Source organism: Trichosurus vulpecula, chromosome 3, assembly GCF_011100635.1.
Source record: "Trichosurus vulpecula isolate mTriVul1 chromosome 3, mTriVul1.pri, whole genome shotgun sequence".
Classification (NCBI taxonomy): Eukaryota; Metazoa; Chordata; class Mammalia; order Diprotodontia; family Phalangeridae; genus Trichosurus; species Trichosurus vulpecula.
In genome coordinates this window covers 69,870,433-69,890,425 of record NC_050575.1, presented here as the reverse complement: position 1 = coordinate 69,890,425, position 19,993 = coordinate 69,870,433, and the positions used below count along the sequence as shown (strand labels likewise).

Genomic DNA, 19,993 nt, shown 5'->3' with positions numbered 1-19,993 from the left:
TGGTGGCAGCTGTTCCGGAGCTCCAAGCCAACAGATGGTAGGGGGCATCAAGCGGCTGATCAGAGCAGGAATGCAGGGATCTCTTTGCTGGTGCTGAGGCAGGATTCTCTTACTTCACCCTGTTTGGATGTGGGTCACAGTCCTAGTTGGCGATCCCGGGGTGGGAAGGAGCACTGGTGTGGCAGAGCTTGTGATGGCTGCAGAGTGGGAGTCCTCCTGGTAGTTACATGGCAGAAAAGAGTGCTTGACATAAGTAAACACCGCTCATTGAATCTTACCACCTCAGAAGAACTGAAAATTTACAGTGCGTAGAAGTAGCTCTGCAAATGGCAGAGCAAAACCCCTGAAGATTGGGACAGAGTACTCTCCACTCTGGAAGGAGACTTCTACATTGGCAAAGAGCTAAAAAGTCAAGTAATTGGCTGCAAAAATGAGCAGATAGCATAAAAAACCTCAGACTATAGAATCTTACTTTGGTGAGAAAGAAGATCAAAACATACAACCAGAAAAAGACAACAAAGTCAAAGATCCTATATCAAAAGCCTCCAAGAAAAAATATGAATTGGTCTCAGGCCATGGAAGAGCTCAAAAAGGATTTGGAAAATCAAGAGAAGTAGAGGAAAAAATGGGAAGAGAAATGAAAGAGATCCAAGAAAATCATGAAAAATGAGTTAACAGCTTGCTAAAGGAGACCCCAAAAATACTGAAGAAAATAACACCTTAAAAATGGACTAACCCAAATGGCAAAAGAGGTCCAAAAAGCCAATGAGGAGAAGAATGCCTTAAAAAGCAGAATTGGCCAAATGGAAAAGGAGGTCCAAAAGATCACTGAAGAAAATAATTCCTTAAAAATTAGAATGCAGCAATTTGAAGCTAATGATTTTATGAGAAATCAAGAAATTATAAAACAGAACCAAAAGAATGGAAAAATAGAAGACAATGTGAAATATCTCATCGGAAAAACCACTGAACTGGAAAATAGATCCAAGAGAGATAATTTGAAAATTGTTGAACTACCTAAAAGCCATGATCAAAAAAAGAGCCTATCTAAATCACTATTCATTAGAGAAATGCAAATCAAAACAACTCTTGGGTACCTTACTACATCTCTCCTGTCAGATTGGCCAAGATGACAAAACAGGAAAATCATAAATCTGGAAAGGATGTGGGAAAATTGGAAAACTGTTACATTGTTGGTGGAGTTGTGAACTGATCCATCCATTCTGGAGAGCAATTTGGAACTATGCACAATAGGCTATAAAAAAGTACATACCCTTTGACCCACCAATACCGCTTGTAGGACTGTATCCCAAAGAGATCACACAAGTGGGAAAAGGACCCGTACATATAAAAATATTTATAGCTCTTTCTGTGGTGGCAAAGAATTGGAAATCAAGGGGATGCCCATCAATTGGGGAATGGATAAAATGGTATATGAATGTGATGGAATACTATTGTACTATAAGAAATGGGGAATAAACGGACTTCATAATAATCTGGAAAGACTTACATGATCTGATGCTGAGTGAGGGGAGCAGAACCAGGAAAACATTATACACTATTACAGACACATGGTATCTGTGATGACTAAGTTTGATAGACTTGGCTTTTCTCAGCAATACAAGGTTCGAAGACAACTCCAAAAGACTCATGATGGAAAAAGCTATCCATATTCAGAGAAAGAATTATAGAGTCTGAGTGCAGATTGAGGCAAACTATTTGCTCTCTTTTTTTTTCCTCTTCTTTTTTGGTTATGTTTCTTCTTTCTCGTGATACAATCCATTGGTTATAATTCTGCTTTACAACTTAACTATTTTTTTATATTTTTTTTACAACTTGACTATTATGTAAATAAGTTTAATGCAAAGATATATGTAGAACCTATATCAGATTACTTGCTGTCTTGGGGAGGGAGAAAAGGAGGGGGTAATTTGGAACTCAGAAACTTGTGAAACTGAGTGTTGTGAACTAAAAATTAAAAAAAGGAGCCTAGACATTGTCTTTCAAGAAATTATCAAGGAAAACTGCACTGATATTCTAGAACCAGAGGGGAAAATAGAAATTGAAAGAATCCACTGATCACCTCTTGAAAAAGATCCCAAAAGGAAAACTCCTAGAAATGTTGTAACCAAATTCCAGAGTTCTCAGGTCAAGGAGAAAATATTGCAAACAGCCAGAAAGAAACAATTTGAGTACTGTGGAAATACAACCAGAATAATACAAGATCCATTCTTTTGTTTCTGTTTTATAATTTCTTGATTTCTCATAAAGTCACTAGCTTCCACTTGCTCCAATCTAATTTTTAAGGTGGTATTTTCTTTTTGGACCTCCTTTCCCATTTGGCCAATTGTACTTTTTAAGGCATTCTTCTCCTCATTGGTCTTTTGGACCTCTTTTGCCATTTAGGTTAGTCTATTTTTTTAAGGTGTTATTTTCTTCAGTATTTTTTTTGGGTCTCCTTTAGCAAGCTGTTGATGTGTTTTTTTCATGATTTTCTTGCATCACTCTCATTTCTTTTCCCAATTTTTCCTTTACTTCTCTTACTCGATTTTCCAAATCCTTTTTGAGCCCTTCCATGGCCTGAGATCAATTCATATTTTTCTTGGAGGCTTTTGATGTAGGCTCTTTGACTTTGTTGACTTCTTCTGGCTATATGTTTTGACCTTCTTTGTCACCAAAAAAGATTCTATAGTCTGAGTCTGAGTCCTTTTGCACTGCCTGCTCATGTTCCCAGGCAACTACTTGACCCTTGAGCTTTTTGTCAGGGTATTACTGCTTGTAGAGTAGAGAGTACTTTGACCCAAGCTTTAGGGGCTGCGCTGCTGTTTTCAGAACTACTTCTACACAGCAAGCTCTGCCACTCCAGTACTCCTCCTCCCCCAAGAACTGCCAACCAGGACCATGACCCAGATCCAAAAAGGGCAAAGCAAGAGAACCCTGCCTCTGGGCCAGCAAAGCACTCCCTGCACTCCCGCTCTGATCCACTGCTTGATTCTTCCTGGCTCCTTGCAATATTTTCTCCTTGACCTGGGAACTCTGAGTGGGTCTGGGGCCAGAAGCAGCCACAGCTAGAGCTCTGGAAGCAGCTGCTGCTGTGCCACCTCTGCCACCCTGGGGGCTGGAGCCAGACCACACAATTTTCTCACCCAGATCCAGCAGTTTTCCCACTAACATGCTCTGTTGTCTTTGGTGTTTGTGGGTTGAGAAGTCTGGTAACTGCTACAGGTCAGTGATTCAGGACCCTGAGGCCTGCTCTGCCAAATCTTGATCTGGTCTGTCCTAGTGAGGCCCATGCTATGCTGCGCTCAGCTCCTAGCATGGTGAGACAGACCCTTCCCAGAGACCACTCAGGCCATCTTGGACTGGAGACTTGTTTCCTCTGTTATTTCATGGGTTTTGTAGCTCTAGAATTTGTTGAGAGCCATTTTTTACAGGTGTTTGGAGGGATTTGGGGGAGAGAGTGAGTCCCTGTTTTCCAGCTGCCATCTTGGCTCCACCCCCTTTCCATTACATTTGAAAGGCAAGACTCATCAAAGGTACTTGACTGCCTTAGTGCTGAGAAGCACTTCTAAAGAAAAAACAAAAGAAAAAGTCCCACACTACTTGCCATCACACAGCCTATGCCACTGTTGACCATCCTCTTCTCCTTATTACCCTCTTCTCTCTAAATTTTCAGGACACCACTATCTCCTGGTTCTTCTACCTATCCTCATCCAGATCATGCCCTCTAAACATAGGTGTCCCATAGGGTTCTGTCCCTGGCCCTCTTCTCTTCTCCTTCTGTATACTATATCATTGGTGATTTTATCAAGCATCCATAGATTTAATTACCATCTCTATGCTGATGATTCTTAAATCTACCTATCCTACCCTAACATCTCTGCTGAACTTCATTCTCACATCTCTAACTGCCTTTTCAGACCTCTCAAACTAGATGTCCAGTAGACATCTTAAACTCATTATTTTTCCCCTAACTCTTCCCTATCTCCTGCTTTCCCTGTTATTATCAAGAGCAACACTATCCTCTTAGTCCCTCAGACTCAAAACCTAGGAATCACCATCTTTGATTCTTCATTATCCCTCAGTGTTGCCCCTATCTAATCTGTTACCAAGGCCTGTTGATTTCACCTTTGCAATATTTCCTGAATATGCCCCCTTGTCTCTCCTCTGACACTGCCACCACGTTGGTGCAGATCCTTATCACCTCACACCTGGACTATTGCAATAACCTGCTGGTGGGTATGCCTGCCTCAGGTCTCTCCCCACTCCAATCCATCCTCCAATCACTAAAGTGATTTTCCTAAAGTGCATGTCTGACCATGTCACCCCACCCCCATCCACTCCAGTGGCCCCTGTTGACTTTGGGATCAAATACAAAATCTTCTTGTTTGGCTTAACTTCTCCCCCCAAAAAACTTTTTCAGTTTTCTTATACCTTTTTCTTCAACTTCCATCCAGTGACACTAGCCTCCTTGCTGTTCCTCAAACAAGATACGCCATCTCCTGATTCTGGGAATTTTCTTTGGCTGCCCCCCCATGCCTGGAATGTTGCCCCTCTTCATCTCTGTCAGCTGGCTTCCTTTAAGTCCCAGCTAAAATCTACAAAAAGCTTTTCCCCACCATGCTTAATTCCAGTCCATTCCCTTTCTTATTTACCCTGAATATAGTTTGTTTGTACATATTTATTTGCTTGTCTCCCTTATTAGATTGTGAGTTCCTTGAGGGCAGGGACTATCTTTTGTCTCTTTTTACATCCCTAGTGCTTAGCACAGTGCCTGGCATATATAGTGGGCACTTAATGTTTATTGACTGAGTTCTAAAGTCTGTCAAAATTGTTTTTCTTCAGAATGTTTTTATCACTAAGTTGAAATTATTCTCCTGGTTCTACTCAGTTCATTCTACACAGTTCTTACAAGTCTTCCCAGTTTTCTCTGAAACCATCCATTTCATCATTTTGCATGTCACAATAATATTCATTTACATTCATATGTCATAATTTATTTAGACATTCACCGATACATGGGTACCATGTTAGTTTCAAGTTTTTTGCTACTATGAAAAGAGCTACTATACATATTTTTGTACATATGGGTCCTTTTTTTCTTTCTTTGAATGTTTTGATGTATAGGCCTACTAGTGTTATTGCTGGATCAAAGGGCATGCACAGTTTAGTGACTTTTTGAGCATAGCTCTAAATTGCTTTTCAGAATGGCTGTCAGTTCTGACTACTCTTCAGTCTCTTATACTAAATCAACCTTTACTTCCAGACAACCAAATGTGGGTGTCCCCCAACCTTTGTCCTAGAACCTGTCCTCTTCTCTTTTAATGATCTTGACAGTTCCTATGAGTCAATTTCTATCATCTCTATATAGATGACTCCCAAATCTATACACCTACTTCTCGATGAATTTTTACATCACCAATTTACTGATGTTAATTCTGCATTTACATGTCCCATTGGTATCTCAAACTCAATATATCTAAAACAGAACTCGCTATCTTCCCCTAAACAAACCTTCCTCCACACTTACCTATTTCTACTGAAGGCACCACCATACTTCTAGGCAGCCAGCTGTTTCACAACCTCAAAATCATACCCCATTCTTCCCTCTCCCTTACCCTACTCCCATATTCAATTAATTTCCAAGGCTTTATATTCTACCTTTACATTATCTTTCCATTCTCATGGGGACCACTTTAGTTCAGGTCCCCATTTTGTCTTGCCTAGACCGTTGCCTATTAATTGGCTTGCCCTTGTCCTGTCTTTCCTGCCTCTAATCCATCTTCCACATAGTAGCCAAATTATTATTTCTAAAACACAAGTCCTAGGATTATCAAACTACTTCTGAAACTATACTTTAAATCTAATATGTTAGGAGGACGTGGACTTTGCCAGGAATGGTATTTAGACAGACAAATGTCAAGGGGTATAAGTGTGTAAGAGTGGAACTGACTGAGTATATCAATCAAATCAACCCACTGTACTCCAACACTTACTTAAAGTAAATTATAAGATTCCTGGATACCTTAAGGTATCAATCAATCAATCAATCAGTCTTAATTATAGGTTTGAGTTTCAATCTATCACTCAGTCATAGGCTTTAAACTAAGTGCCACTCTAGTTGGAACTAGAATGATACCATACAGGAACTATGTTCAGATTGATTGTAGAAATTTTTGTCATTCTCTAAGGTGTATCTATAAATGATTAAGCCGGTTTACGATTGGAATTATCTGAAAGACTCAGCATAACCACTGGATAAGTTGTTGTTTGTCCTCCAGTTTCAAAGAGGACCAATGACATCATGGGTGATATCTTGACTTGAATGTGAATTGGACTTAAGTGAGGCAGAATTGCACAAAGTCATCAGCCTCACTCTCTCTTCCTGGGTCATCAAAGTCCAGTGGGAAGACAAAAGTCAGCGTGACTCACAATGGCCCAGGATGCAGTGGATGACCTTGTGGTCTTTGATGTCTGGCCACACTCTTAATACCCCACAGTGCCTGCTTCAGTCACCTTCATGTCTGTTGGAACAAATTGTTCTCATCCACCCATTTTGCAGGGGGAAGTCTTCACATGTTTGGGGTAGACATCCCCCTAACTCACCAACAGGTTTGAGGCCTGTCAGTTACCCTCAACCTGCCCTTTCTTTCCAGATGGTTTTACCAGGTGTGCATGCTATAGCTTCTTGGAGCCACAGGTGAGAGTTGGGTGAATCAGCTGGACACCAAAGGTGGATGAGCAGCCCTGGAAAGGGCTCAGCAAGCCCTCACACCAGAGGAGCTAGTTCTGCAGAACACCTCCCACAATGCACTGGATGAATATGCATCTTAGCTATAACTGGGTCTGCCTTGTGATATTCAGGGCTGTAATGATGCCTTTGCTAGTAGGAAACTGACCTAGACTTCCATCCCTAGACTTGTGGTACCGCACTCTCTTACTCTTTTATCAAATCTCTTTGACAAAAGCTCACAAAATCAAAACTATCTCTACTACCCTTTCACCTACAATTAGAAAGAACAAATGTAAAGAAGCAAAGAACAAAGGCCTGTATTCATGAGCCACATATCTTCCCTGGACAGATAGAAAGGACCTGGGGTTTCCTTCCATCCAGAAGCTTTCACTGAAACACAACCAGGTAAGAAAGAGGAAACTTCTTGACCTGTTAGTGATTTTTGAAGGCATGCCTGTTTATGGCTCAGAAGCCAATCAAAAGCTGGCCTCTCAACTACTCGGTTAACAAAAGGCTAAAAATAGCACCTGCATATCTTTCCAAGTCCACATAAGTGATTGCCTCAAGTCAAGCACACTGCATATATTCTAAGAGCTAGGATCTCATTGGCCCAGGAGGTGCTGAGCATGTGGGAGGCAATCTGTCTACATATACCCCAAGGTGGGAAATAGGTAAATAGAATTCAGGTGCCCAAACGTTAGGAACAATTCACTGAATGTTTAACATAGGGAAATCTTATGGTATGGAAGTTTTACATCTGCCTAAGGAGTCCTATTATGTGCCATCCTGATGGGGCTTTGAGGCTAACAATAGGAATTTGCCCCTTAAGACCTAACCCAATTGACATTTGTCTATTGAAAATTATTCTCATTTCTGTATGAGTGGGAGAAATAAGGTTAAAATTAATCTATTACTTGATGTCTACTATTCTTTACTTGGCTATTCTGCCCCAATTAAATTTGGTATTTGCTGTATGTAAATACTGTCTGTACTATTATTATAATAGGCATTGGACAGGCTATATTATCCCTAGATTGAGCCCAAGGTGAATGTAATGCATTTATTATGTTTGTGAGTAGTCCTGCAGGATCTATTTAAGGATATTAATCCAATTAATATTGGATCAAGCCAAGGCTACTTCATTGTATATTTTCCTTGAGTATTTCAAGGATCCTTTGAATATTTTTTTTGTGCTCTATAACTAGACCTAAATCTGATCTTTTTTTCTCTCTCTTAGACTTCACTGATAATACTTTGAAATTAGCTTACTTCCTTTCTTCTTTTTTTTCTTTAGTCAGTGAGATTGCCTTCCTCCCTTGCACTAATCAATCTGTTAGTCTTCAGGGAAAGAGTGATAAAAGATCTAAGTGCTGTTTCCATGTAACTTTCATAAAAATTTCATAAAGTTTTATTCTTATGTTTCTTTAAAACAAATTCTACAGAGTGGTATCCCAAAATTACTAAGATATTTTAGCATTTATAAAAACATTCAAACCACAATTTGGAAATTCACAGTAGAGAAATTATATTTTACTCACAAATTTAGTCTCTAATTAGTTTATGATGCCATAAATTTCTGCAGACTGGGGAGAAAGATTGCTTTTCTTCTTACCTGTTTTTCTTATCTGCCTCTCCAACTTGACTAGAGTTAGAAAGGTAGAGAGAAAGTATCACTTTTTGAAGGCTTTGAAAATTCCACAGAAAAGTTTTCACTCTTTACACCCTTTACCTTTGGCTAATCAGACCACAAATACAAAGCATAAAGAATAGACTCAAACTTAAGTTCATTGTTATTAAGGCATATGTATAAGTTCGCATGTGGTCAAAGTAATTAGCCATTGGTGACACTGCATGGTGTGGAAGCTAGCATATAGTACTAAGTGCTAAGTGCTTTACAATTATTATCTCATTTGATTCTCACAAAAACCCCGGGAAATAGGTGCTATTGTTATCTCCATTTTACAAATAAGGAAACTGAAGCAGAGATTTAAGTGACTTGCCCAGGGTTACACAGCTAGTAACTATCTGAGGCCAGATTTAAACTTCAGAAGAGGAGTCTTTCTAACTCCAAATCTGGCTCTCTATCCACACCCACCACCTAGCTTCACCCTAATATGTGCATATTTATTCTTGAGGTGCATGAATTATTTTCTTGGCCAACTATGTTTTCTGTGTGGTGTCAGTTGCCGTCATTCAATGGCCAAGGTCCTCTAAGTCTCTCAAATTGATTAAAGATTTACTCATACTTTGGTGTGAGGTTGTACAAAAATCCTTCAATACCTATTTTAAACCTATTGATTATACTCTGGACTCTTCTTGACAACATCAATCTAAAGGAACAGGGAATCTTCCTTTACATAAGATTGATCAAGGGAATCTAAGGTTGACAATGGTAGACAGAGAAAGTGACTAGAAATGATAAATATCAGCCTGTATCATCAGCTATGGACTATAAAGACCAAAAGAGAGCCCAAGAAGATGCCATTTTAGAAACTCAAGACAAGTCTACTGAAGATCAGATCAGTATACAGAGCCACTCTTCCCAGAAGGTCAAAGGGGCTTAGGACCTGAAGTTGAAGAGACCCACCTAAGGAAGAACAAAAATAGACTATAACAAAAAAATGTATTTTGCTAAAACAGCTCACTCTCTGACCCATCAGTATTTCCTGGGTTTTTCCTACCTGGATTCAAAGGACCATGTGAAACAGAGACAGGCTTGAGGATAGAAGATGTAGGTTGTCCTGCTGTTCTGGACAGTGGATCCCACATGACAATTATAGTCTACATATTTTATACAAATATTTTATATTTTGTGAAGGATTTTTGCTATACATACCTCTATAGCAAAGGTTCTTACCCTTTTTTTGTGTCATAAACTCCTTTGGCAGACTAGTGAAACCTATAGACCCTTTCTCAGACAAATATTTTTAAATGTATAAAATAAAATACATAAGATTACAAAGGGAAACAATTATACTGAGATACAGTTACCAAGATGCAAAAAAAAATCAAATTCATGGACCCAAGGTTAAGAACCCTTGATTCTATTTAGGACCTAGGCTTCTTTGGATTATGTGAGGACTACTCACAGATGGGTTTTCTCATAATGAATCATTGTATTTGTATCCTCAGTGCTTAGTAAAGTATCTGGTACCTAGTAGTTGCCTAATGCTTGTAGTTTGAGTGCTTGGCACACAGTAGGTGCTTAATAAATGTTGACTGATTGAAGTGTGGAGTGATCAAGAAAGTAAGTATAGTACTGGAACCTCCAAATCCAGCAAATATACAGCAGGTCTATGGCATCATTTTTAGTGGAATTACATGCATGCACCAGAAAAGACATGTCCTGACTCCACTGAGCATTGGCATCAGGTAAGTGTCCTTCAGGCTAGAGTTTCAGCATTAATTGGGACCCACTCCAGCCTATCTAGAGTTTTCACAGAACACTGCATGAAGTGCGCGGGGCTCACTCAGTACTTACACACCTGTTTAGAAGCTTAAGGTAACATGCTGACTGATGCTGGCAGATAAAATCAAGAAAGTATTTAACATTCCAACTCAAGAGTGGACCCAGAGTTGTTTAACTTTGAAGACTTTCCATTGCCTGAGAAATATAAGGATCATCTGAATTTAAAAAAGAAAAAAAGCAACTCACTTGGTACATTCTCAGTGTATACTCAGGATATGCCCTCAGAATGACACATACAATCCCTCTCAACAACTCATGACATTTTTGAAAGTGATCTTAGAAAATTCTCCATCAGAGACCATTGGAAGGCTTTATAGGCTGTGCCATAGTAGTAAGATAGAAGTATACTGGAAAGACTTAGATGTGTGTGGATTCTCGGCCTTTGGATAAGAAGACTGAAGTAGATCAGTATATTGCACCAAGACTTCAAGATTCCTTGAACTATCTACTGAACAATCTACTGGTTTTCAGCTTTTGCCCTGCATAGTGGATATTATCAAATCCCTATGGCAGAAGATGACAAGGAAAAAAACAGATTCCAATGACATTCTACCAATTTGCTTACATGTCCTGTGGGTCTTGATGCTTTTCAGCAGCTCATAGAAAAATGAATTGGTGACAGAAATGACTTAGACTTTCTGGTTTATCTGGATATGTTCTATGTATTTGGAAGGATGTTGGAAGACTGTTGAGGGTAGGTTAATGAAAATGTTAGATGAGCTATAGTAGAAGCCTCTGGTATAAAGTTATAAGTTGACAAATGCCAGTTCTTCCATTTCTTTTAAGAACACAAGTCATATAGTATCGTAATAAGGAATGAATACCAATCCCAAGGAAATAGAAATGTTCCTTATCTGGCCACAACCAAAACATTATCTACAGCTGAAGTCTTTCCTGGAATTCTGTGGCCACTATAGTGATTTGTGAAGAACTATACCTTCAGAACTTTTCTCTGGGGCCCCTCTTCCTCTGAGGCTGAATGAGAGCCAGGTTGTGCTTACTTAAGAAAGAAACTGGGAGTTTGGGAGGAACCAGAAGGCAAACACACATAACATAAGGAAAGCTATGTTAGATGGAAGTGATATGCAAATCTGGGAAGAAAGGACATGGGCAAAGAAAGGGAAATGGGGTACTGGTTCCAGGGCATGACAGCCATGCTCCTGTGCTAGGTGTAAAGGAGAACAGCCAAGGGAAAAGCAGTAGGATCACACATCCAGGAGGTCTTCGAGTGCCCAGAGAACCAGACTGGAAGATAAGTGGCTAACACTGTCTCTTCCTTCAGTATCAGCTAGGGGAGATATCTGAAGGAAAAGGACTGGCTACAGAATGAGAGGGGAGAATTGCACCATCATTGAAAAATCAACAATCTAAGTCTTGGGCATATGACTGAGAAGAACCAGAGGTCAGAGAGAAGAAGGAAATATTTTGCCTGAAGCTTCTAGCACCAATTAAATATCTTTGGGATGCAAAGCAGTGGAAAGAGAACTGACTCATTTGTTAGAGGAGCAGGATTCAAGTACTAACTGATATTACCTATGTGTCCTTGGGAAAGTCTCATAACATCACTGGGTCCTCAATTTCCTCATCTGTAAAATATGAAGATTGGACTAGTCAGTCTCTGAGGTTCCTTCCAACTCTAAATCTATGAGCTTATGAGAATGTGAACATTTAATGATTTGCTTAATTGCCTTTTATGTGTCCCAGTGTGGGCTTTTGTCAAATTAAGTAAGTCTTTTATGTTACAGCAGCATAGAGGGAACAGTTGTATACGATGAGATACCAGACTTCTGTGTATCAGAAGTCTATAGAAAATAGAAACAAAGGATTGTTATTAAAAGTGAGATTCATTATCCCATCCACAAATTGGAGTTTGGGGCTTTAAATATGGCTGATGCTGATGGGTTCTGAGACTAGGTGTATAAAGATTAATTACAAATATGAACAGACAATAATCCACCAACATTCTGACAAGCACTAACTTGGACCTCGCCAACTAGAGATGGATATCAGTCCTTGCAAACTCTCAGTCCAGCATCAATTATCTGGCAGAGAGGAAAGACATGTATGTAGATGACCTATCCCATAGGCCTCACTGATAAGAAGCACTCAATCAATGAACACTTATTAAGCATTTAATAAGTGCCAGGCATTGTGCTAAGAATTGGAGATACAAAGTCAAAAACTAAGTTGTCCTTGCCTTCAAGAAGCTTACATTCTACCAGAAGAGACAATGTATATAAACATAGTTACAGACAAAACACATGCAAATCAGATACAATATGACTCCAGAGGGAAAGACTGTAGTAGATGTGAGAACCAGGAAAGGCCTCACGCAAGAAGGAAGGAAGGAAACTCAGGATTCCAGGTTGTGGATATTTGGTGAAAGAGCTGATGTTAAAAAGATGGGTTTCTGTTTCTGGGAGTATCTTGGGATTTTTGAAAATACAATCAGTTACACTCTTTTTTTCTGTTAAATTCTGGATCCATCTCATTGCCCATGTGATAACATAGGTAAAGCCTTAAAAAATGGTACAAATACTAGTTGTAATAGTTGTTAATACTATTAATTCTTGATATTATCCTCTATAGTGCCTATCAAAGACCTACATATTGATGAACTTAATGAAGTTCCCATCAAACTATATGTTGTATTCTGGATAATAGTCATCCTTCATTTAGTGGGTCATTTGTGTAGATATGAAGCACCTAACATATAGTAGGTATTCAATAAATGTTTATCAAATTGAATTAAGTTCCTGTGTGGATTGTCAGGCCTGTTTCTTTTTTGTATGATCATGTGTCTCACTAAAGAGGCCCTATAGCGTGTTGAAGCAATCAGTTTGATGTTATCTGCCAACAGGAACATTTAGAGATTTCACTATCTACAGGCATTCCTTCTTCATAATGACTAGTCAATGGGTAATATAAGAGGCAGCAAGAGAGCAGCTAGATTCCATCATCTACAGGGATTCCCTCTTCCAAAATGACTAGTAAATGAATAATGGAATGGTAAACCTACTATGCTTCAGTGGTAATAACTACTGTAAAAACAATCTAAACACTTGCTACATAGCAAGGCATATCTGAGCAGTAGTTTGCTGTCTATAATATAGGCTACAGTTGTTTTACTAGCTGCATTTCAAGAAGAATTTCATTAAGGGCAGCTAGGTGATATAATGGTCAGAGCATTGAATTTTATTGAAATCAGGAAGACCTGAGTTCAAATCCAAACTCAGACACTTATAACTATATGATGCTTGGCAAGTCACTTAATTTTATGGTCCTAAGTTTACCCATTTGAAAGTAGCAACCATTCCAAAAGGCTGTTGTGAAGACAAAATGAAATTATACACACACGTACACACAAACATATACTATATGGAAATACATACAAACATATAGAAATGATATACTTATATCCAATATGTAAAATATACTTATATGTATATCTTATATATAAAATATATTGCATATACTTTAGTTTAGTATATAAACATAAATATGGTTTAATGAAAATCAATTTAAGAAAATTTAAAATTTAAGAAATAACAATAGAAATAAATTTAAGCATAAAATGTATTATTTATAACTTTATATATGAATTAATATAGTTGCATTAAAACATCATATATTATATAAATTATACATATATCTATAAAATACATGGTTTCATATGTTTATACATGTATTTCATGTATATGTTACTATATGTATTGTGTGATATGTTATAATATATGCTACATTATATAAATTTTCTATAAATAATATATTTATATTTATCAATTCAGGTTTTATACAAATAGATGTTCATATTTATAAACATATAATATATGTATATAATATTATATAAAATGTTTTACAAAACCTTAAATGCTATATAAAGTTTAGCTATTATTACTACAACAGTAGCATTAGTTCAAAGAGCATTGCACAAGAAATCAAGATCTCTGGCTCTTCCACAAACTGAGCCTTAAGCTTGCTCAAATAACTTTACCTGTCTGGGCTTTAACCATCTCATATATAAAATTAGGATTCATGGATTTAGAGCTGGAAGGGACCTTAAAGACTATCTAGTCCAGTGGTGCAAAACGCAGATAGAAGTTGCTTAACTTAGAAAAGCACAAATCAATATTACCTCTGTTGTATTGTATTTTTAATTTATTTTGTTAAACATTTCCCAAATATATTTTAATCTGGTCCACACTGCACTCTGGAGTTGTACTGCCCTTTAGGGCTGAGAACTGATACCTCAATTCTAATCTAATCTTTCACTTAACAGAGAGGTAAAATGACCAACCCAAGGTCCCAGAACTAGAAAATAATTGGACTTGACTTTGAATCCAGGTTCTCTTTTCTTCTTATTTATTTTTTAAGTTCCAAATTCTCTCCCTCCATCCTGCCTCTTCCCCACCCTGTGAGAAAGTAAGCAATATGATATCAATTATACATGTGAAGTCATGCAAAATTTATTTCCATATTAACCCTGTTGCAAAAAATAAAAAGCACGAAGGATGGAGCCAAGAGGGTGTCTGAAAAACAGGGACTTGCTTAAACTGTCCCCCAAATCCCTCCAAATATCTGTAAAAATGGCTCTGAACAAATTCTAGAGCTACAGAATGCACCAAATAACTCCAGCCCAAGACGGCCTGGATGGTCGCTGGGAAGGGTCTATCACACCATGTCGGGAGTGGAGCGCAGCCCAGTATGGGCCCCGCCAGGACAGACCAGACCAGGATTTGGCAGAGCAGGCCTCAGGGCCTTGAATCACTGAGCTGTGGCAGTTACCAGACTTCTCAAATCACAAAAACAGAGCAGGTTAGTGGGAAAACTGCTGGATCTGGGTGAGAGAGGTGCGTGGTCTAGCCCCAGCCCTGGGGGAGGTGGAGGTGGCATGGCAGCAGCAGCAGGAAACTACAGCAGCTGTTTCCAGAACTCCAGCATCAGCTGCTTCCAGAGTCCCTGGCCCACACCATGGGAGGAATCAAGTGGCAGATCAGAGCTGGGATCACATTGCTGGTGCAGAGGTAGGGTTCTCTTGCTTTGCCTGCTTAGATCTGGGTTGCAGTTCTGGTTGGCAGTTCTTAGGGGAGGAGGAGTGCTGGAGTGGCAGAGGTTGCTGTGTAGAAGTAGCTCAGAAAACCCCTGAAGCTTGGGACAAAGCACTTGCCACTATAAAAGCAGTCATACCCTGACCAAAAGCTCAAGGGTCAAGTAGTTGGCTTGGAACGTGAACAAACAGATCAAAAGGACTCAGACTCAGACTATAGAATCTTTTTTTGGTGACAAGATCAAAACATACAGCCAGAAGAAGTCAATAAAGTCAAAGAGCCTACATCAAAAGCCTTCAAGAAAAATATGAATTGGTCTCAGGCCATGGAAGAGCTGAAAAAGGATTTGGAAAATCAAATAAGAGAAATATTGGAAAAATTGGAAAGAGAGATGAGAGTGATGCAAGAAACTCATGAAAAAACAAGTCAACAGCTTGCTAAAGGAGACCCAAAAAATACTGAAGAAAATAACACCTTAAAAAATAGACTAACCCAAATGGCAAAAGAGGTCCAAAGGGCCAATGAGGAGAAGAATGCCTTAAAAGGCAGAATTGGCTAAATGGAAAACGAGGTCCAAAAGACCACTGAAGAAAATACCACCTTAAAAATTAGAATTTTGCAACTGGAAGCTAGTGACTTTATGAGAAATCAAGAAATTATAAAACAGAACCAAAAGAATGAAAAAATGGAAGACAATGTGAAATATCTTATTGGAAAAACCACTGACCTGGAGAATAGATCCAGGAGAGATAATTTAAAAATTATTGGACTACCTGAAAGCCATGATAAAAACAAAAGCCTAGACATGCTCTTTCAAGAAATTATGAAGGAAAATTGCCCTGATAGTCTAGAACCAGAGGGGGAAAAAAATTTAAAGAATCCGCCAATAGCCTCTTTAAAAAGATCCCAAAAAGAAAACTAGGAATATTGTAACCAAATTCCAGAGTTCTCAGGTCAAGGAGAAAATATTGCAAGCAGCCAGAAAAAAACAATTTGAGTATTGTGGAAACACAGTCAGGATAACACAAGATCTATCAGCTTCTACATTAAGGGATTGAAGAACTTGGAATATGATATTCTAGAGATCAAAGGAGCTAGGATTAAAACCAAGAATCACCTACCCAGCAAAACTGAGTATAATACTCCAAGACAAAATATGGATTTTCAATAAAATAGAGGACTTTCAAGCTTTCTCAATGAAAAGACCAGAGCTGAATAGAAAATTTGACTTTCAAATACAAGAATCAAGAGAAGCAGGAAAAGGTAAACGAGAGAAATTCATAAGGGACTTATTAAAGTTGAACAGTTTTGTTTATATTCCCACATGGAAAGATGATATTTGTAATTCATGAGACCTTCCTCAGTAGTAGGGTAGTTGAAGGGAATATATATATATATATATATGTGTGTGTGTGTGTGTGTGTGTGTGTGTGTGTGTGTGTGTGGAGAGAGAGACAGAGAGAAAGCACAAGGTGAGTTGAATATGAAGGGGTGATATCTAAAAAAAAATAAAATTAAGGGATAAGAGAGGAATATATTGGGAGAAGGAGAAAGGGAGAGATAGAATGGGGTAAATTATCTCACATAAAAGTGGCAAGAAAAAGCAGTTCTATTGGAAGGGAAGGGAAGAGGGGGCAGATGAAAGGGAATGAATAAGTCTTGCTCTCATTGGATTTGACTTAAGGAGGGAATAACATACGCACTCAATTGGGTATCTTACCCCACAGGAAAGTAGGAGGAAGGGGATAAGAGGGGGAGGATGATAGAAGGGAGGGCAGATTGGGGGAGAAGGTAGTCAAAAGCAAACACTGTTGAAAAGGGACAGGGTCAAGGGAGAAAACTGAATAAAGGGGGACAGGATAGGATGGAGGAAAATACAGTTAGTCTTTTACAACATGACTATTATGGAAGTGTTTTGCATAATGATACATGTGTGGCCTATGTTGAATTGCTTGCCTCTCAAGCAGGGTGGGTGGGGAGGGAAGAGGGGAGAGAATTTGGAACTCAAAGTTCTAAACACAAATGCTCAAAAAAAAAGTTGTTTTTACATGCAACTGGGAAATAAGATATACAGGCAATGGAGTATAGAAATTTATCTTGCCCTACCAGAAAGTTGTAGTCTTTGCCCTTGTTCTCACCCTCCCCATCCATAGAGAGCTGCCATACTTGCTTGCACAACTGAATTTAGAGGCTGGATTTTCTTCAGGTTTCTTTGGCTCAAATGCAGGTCTTGAGTCTTGATCTCTTCTACCATCTTTCCTATCAGGCCCCTTCAAATGGTCTTTACTGCCTCCATCCACTGAACCACAGTTGGAGTTCCTGCTTTGGCCTTTCAGCACACTCACCCCATCTACCTTATTTTCATCTTTCCTTGAAATATTAGCTGGTCCTTCCTCAGACTGCTGGGATGTTACCTTTCCTCCACCACTTGCAGTGCACCCAAGAGTCTGAGCTCTGAGATCGGGCAGGAGGATTGGAGCTTCGTTTCACCCAGGCATTTTCCTTTGGTGGGGGTGCAGGCATCACCTTTAAGGGAAGCTGATCTGATATAGAAGGCTTGGAAGTTGGAGACTAAGAGTTCTCTTCCTTTCTGAATGTTTCATTTTCTAGGGATTTCTCACTCTCCCTCCTTCGTGTGTTTCTGCCAGATGGAGCTGTATTCCCAATCTGTGAAGATTCACTTCCTGTCCTTGACCGTTCCTGAGTTTCCTCACTTCGCCAACTTGGGTGCCTCTCCCGGGGCCGTCTTTCGAGTTTCGGCTCCTCCAGCTGACGCTGCAGTTTCTCTTACTCCTTTTGTAGCTGTTCTTCTACTTCTTGTTCCCTTGCAGCTGTCGACTGGCTTTGCTCCTCTGCTGGACTTCGAGGTGCTAGCTGATGAATCTTCGTCCTTGGGTGCACTGCCTGGGCTTCAGATTCAGTTTGGGTCGCTGAGCGGGGGGACCTCTGTCTTCATGCCTAAAATCATCCTGGCTGTAATCCTCTCTTGAGTTCCATGACTGATCATCTTCTCTATCATATCTGTCTTCGCAGCTATTTCCTCCTCTGTAATCATCATCCCGATGGTACCCACTACCAAATGCTCTTCTGCCACTGCCTATCCTAGAATCAAAGCTTCTATCATATTCTCTGCTGCCCCTGTCATCATATTGATCTTGGCCTCCATATCAGTCTATGTCCGGTCGAGGACCATCACGGTACCAATCTGAATCATAACGATCCCGATATTTGTCTCCAAAGCTATCATCACACCTTCAAGGAGGTTAGTCATCAAAGCTGTCTGTGGCAGGACAAGCCTTCCAGTTTGTGTTGGTTTTGTCAGAATCCCGATTTCGATCCCTATCACAGCCAAAGGAACGATCATCTCGGTCTTTATCCTGTGCTTGATCAGCAACATCCACTCGTATTCTTCTGTTGCCTATAGACTCTTCATTCCGGCTCAAAGTGCTGAGCAGTGAGTCCAAGTTCTCAAACTCAGCATAACCAAAATCTTTCAACCTTCCTGGGTTGCTGGGTTACCATGGCAAACGTACTGCACTGATGTTCAATCCTCTAAAGAACTTCTTGATAGAATCCTCTGTCGCATCATAGGGCAAGTTCCCTAGAAAAGTAGTGTAGGGTGGCAATTTGGGAAAACGGCTCCAGTCACTATTGGGTTCCTGAGCAGCCCCGAGGAGCTGTGGGCGGGATGGAACAGTCAATTAGATGTGCCCTGTATATGTCGTCATCATTACTGTACCAAGTGGTGGAAACATCTCCTTCCAGGTCGTAAATTTCATCAGCCCAGCTGACTGGTTTGGGCACAAAGGTGCTTCCTCCACCACCGGTGCCACCATCTTCAGTAAGGAAGTCTCTCAAGGTGAGGGTCTTCCCCTTCTTATTCTTCTTTTTAGCTGAAGCCCCCATGTTGGGAGACGCGGAGAGAACGCCTCCCTTGTCATTTCTTATGGCTCAGTAGTATTCTATCACAATCACATGCCACACCTTGTTCAGCTATTCCCCAATTGGGGGCATTCCCTCAATTTCCAATTCTTTACCACCACAAAAAGAGCTACTATAAATATTTTTATACAAATAAGTCCTTTACCCTTTCTCTTTGGGTTATACACCTAGTGGTGGTATTGCTGCGTCAAAGTATGCATAGTTTTATAGCCCTTTGGGCATAGTTCCAAATTGTTGTCCAGAACATGATATCACCAAACAGTGCCTTAATATTACTATTTTTCCACATTCCCTTCAGCATTTGTCATTTTCCTTTTTTGTCGTGGTGGCCAATGTGATTAGTGTGAAGTGGATCTCAAAGTAGTTTTAATTTGCATTTCTCTACAATGGTGATTTAGAGCTTTTTTTTTATGACTATAGATAGCTTTGATTTCTTCTTCTGAAAATTGACTCTTCATATCTTTTGACCATTTTTCCATTGGGGAATGGCTGAATCCAGTTCCTCTTCAAAGTCACTAAGCTTTTCACGGTGTGACCATTGGCTAGATTTAATGATCTCAAAAGTCTATGGGTCTATGAAATATTTCATTCTTAAATTATATGATTCTTTAATTCCAAAGAGGATTTACTGAATCACCAAGGAGCATTCCAAAAATACTAGGACAGGACCTAGATGGTCCTCCATGCAATTAACTCAATTGGTGTGAATGTTTATTCTAAAACTGTATCATATTCATATGGGACCACTGTCAAATATGAAGTTGATCTCTACCTGTAAAGGATACCTAACTACCCTTCCTG

At 39.4% G+C, this 19,993-nt stretch overlaps 1 pseudogene; it reads right to left on the bottom strand.

Moving 5' to 3' along the window:
* Positions 1–19,156, bottom strand: part of LOC118842088 — a 35,795-nt pseudogene extending 16,639 nt beyond the window's left edge.
* Between the last annotated feature and the right edge of the window lie 837 nt (positions 19,157–19,993).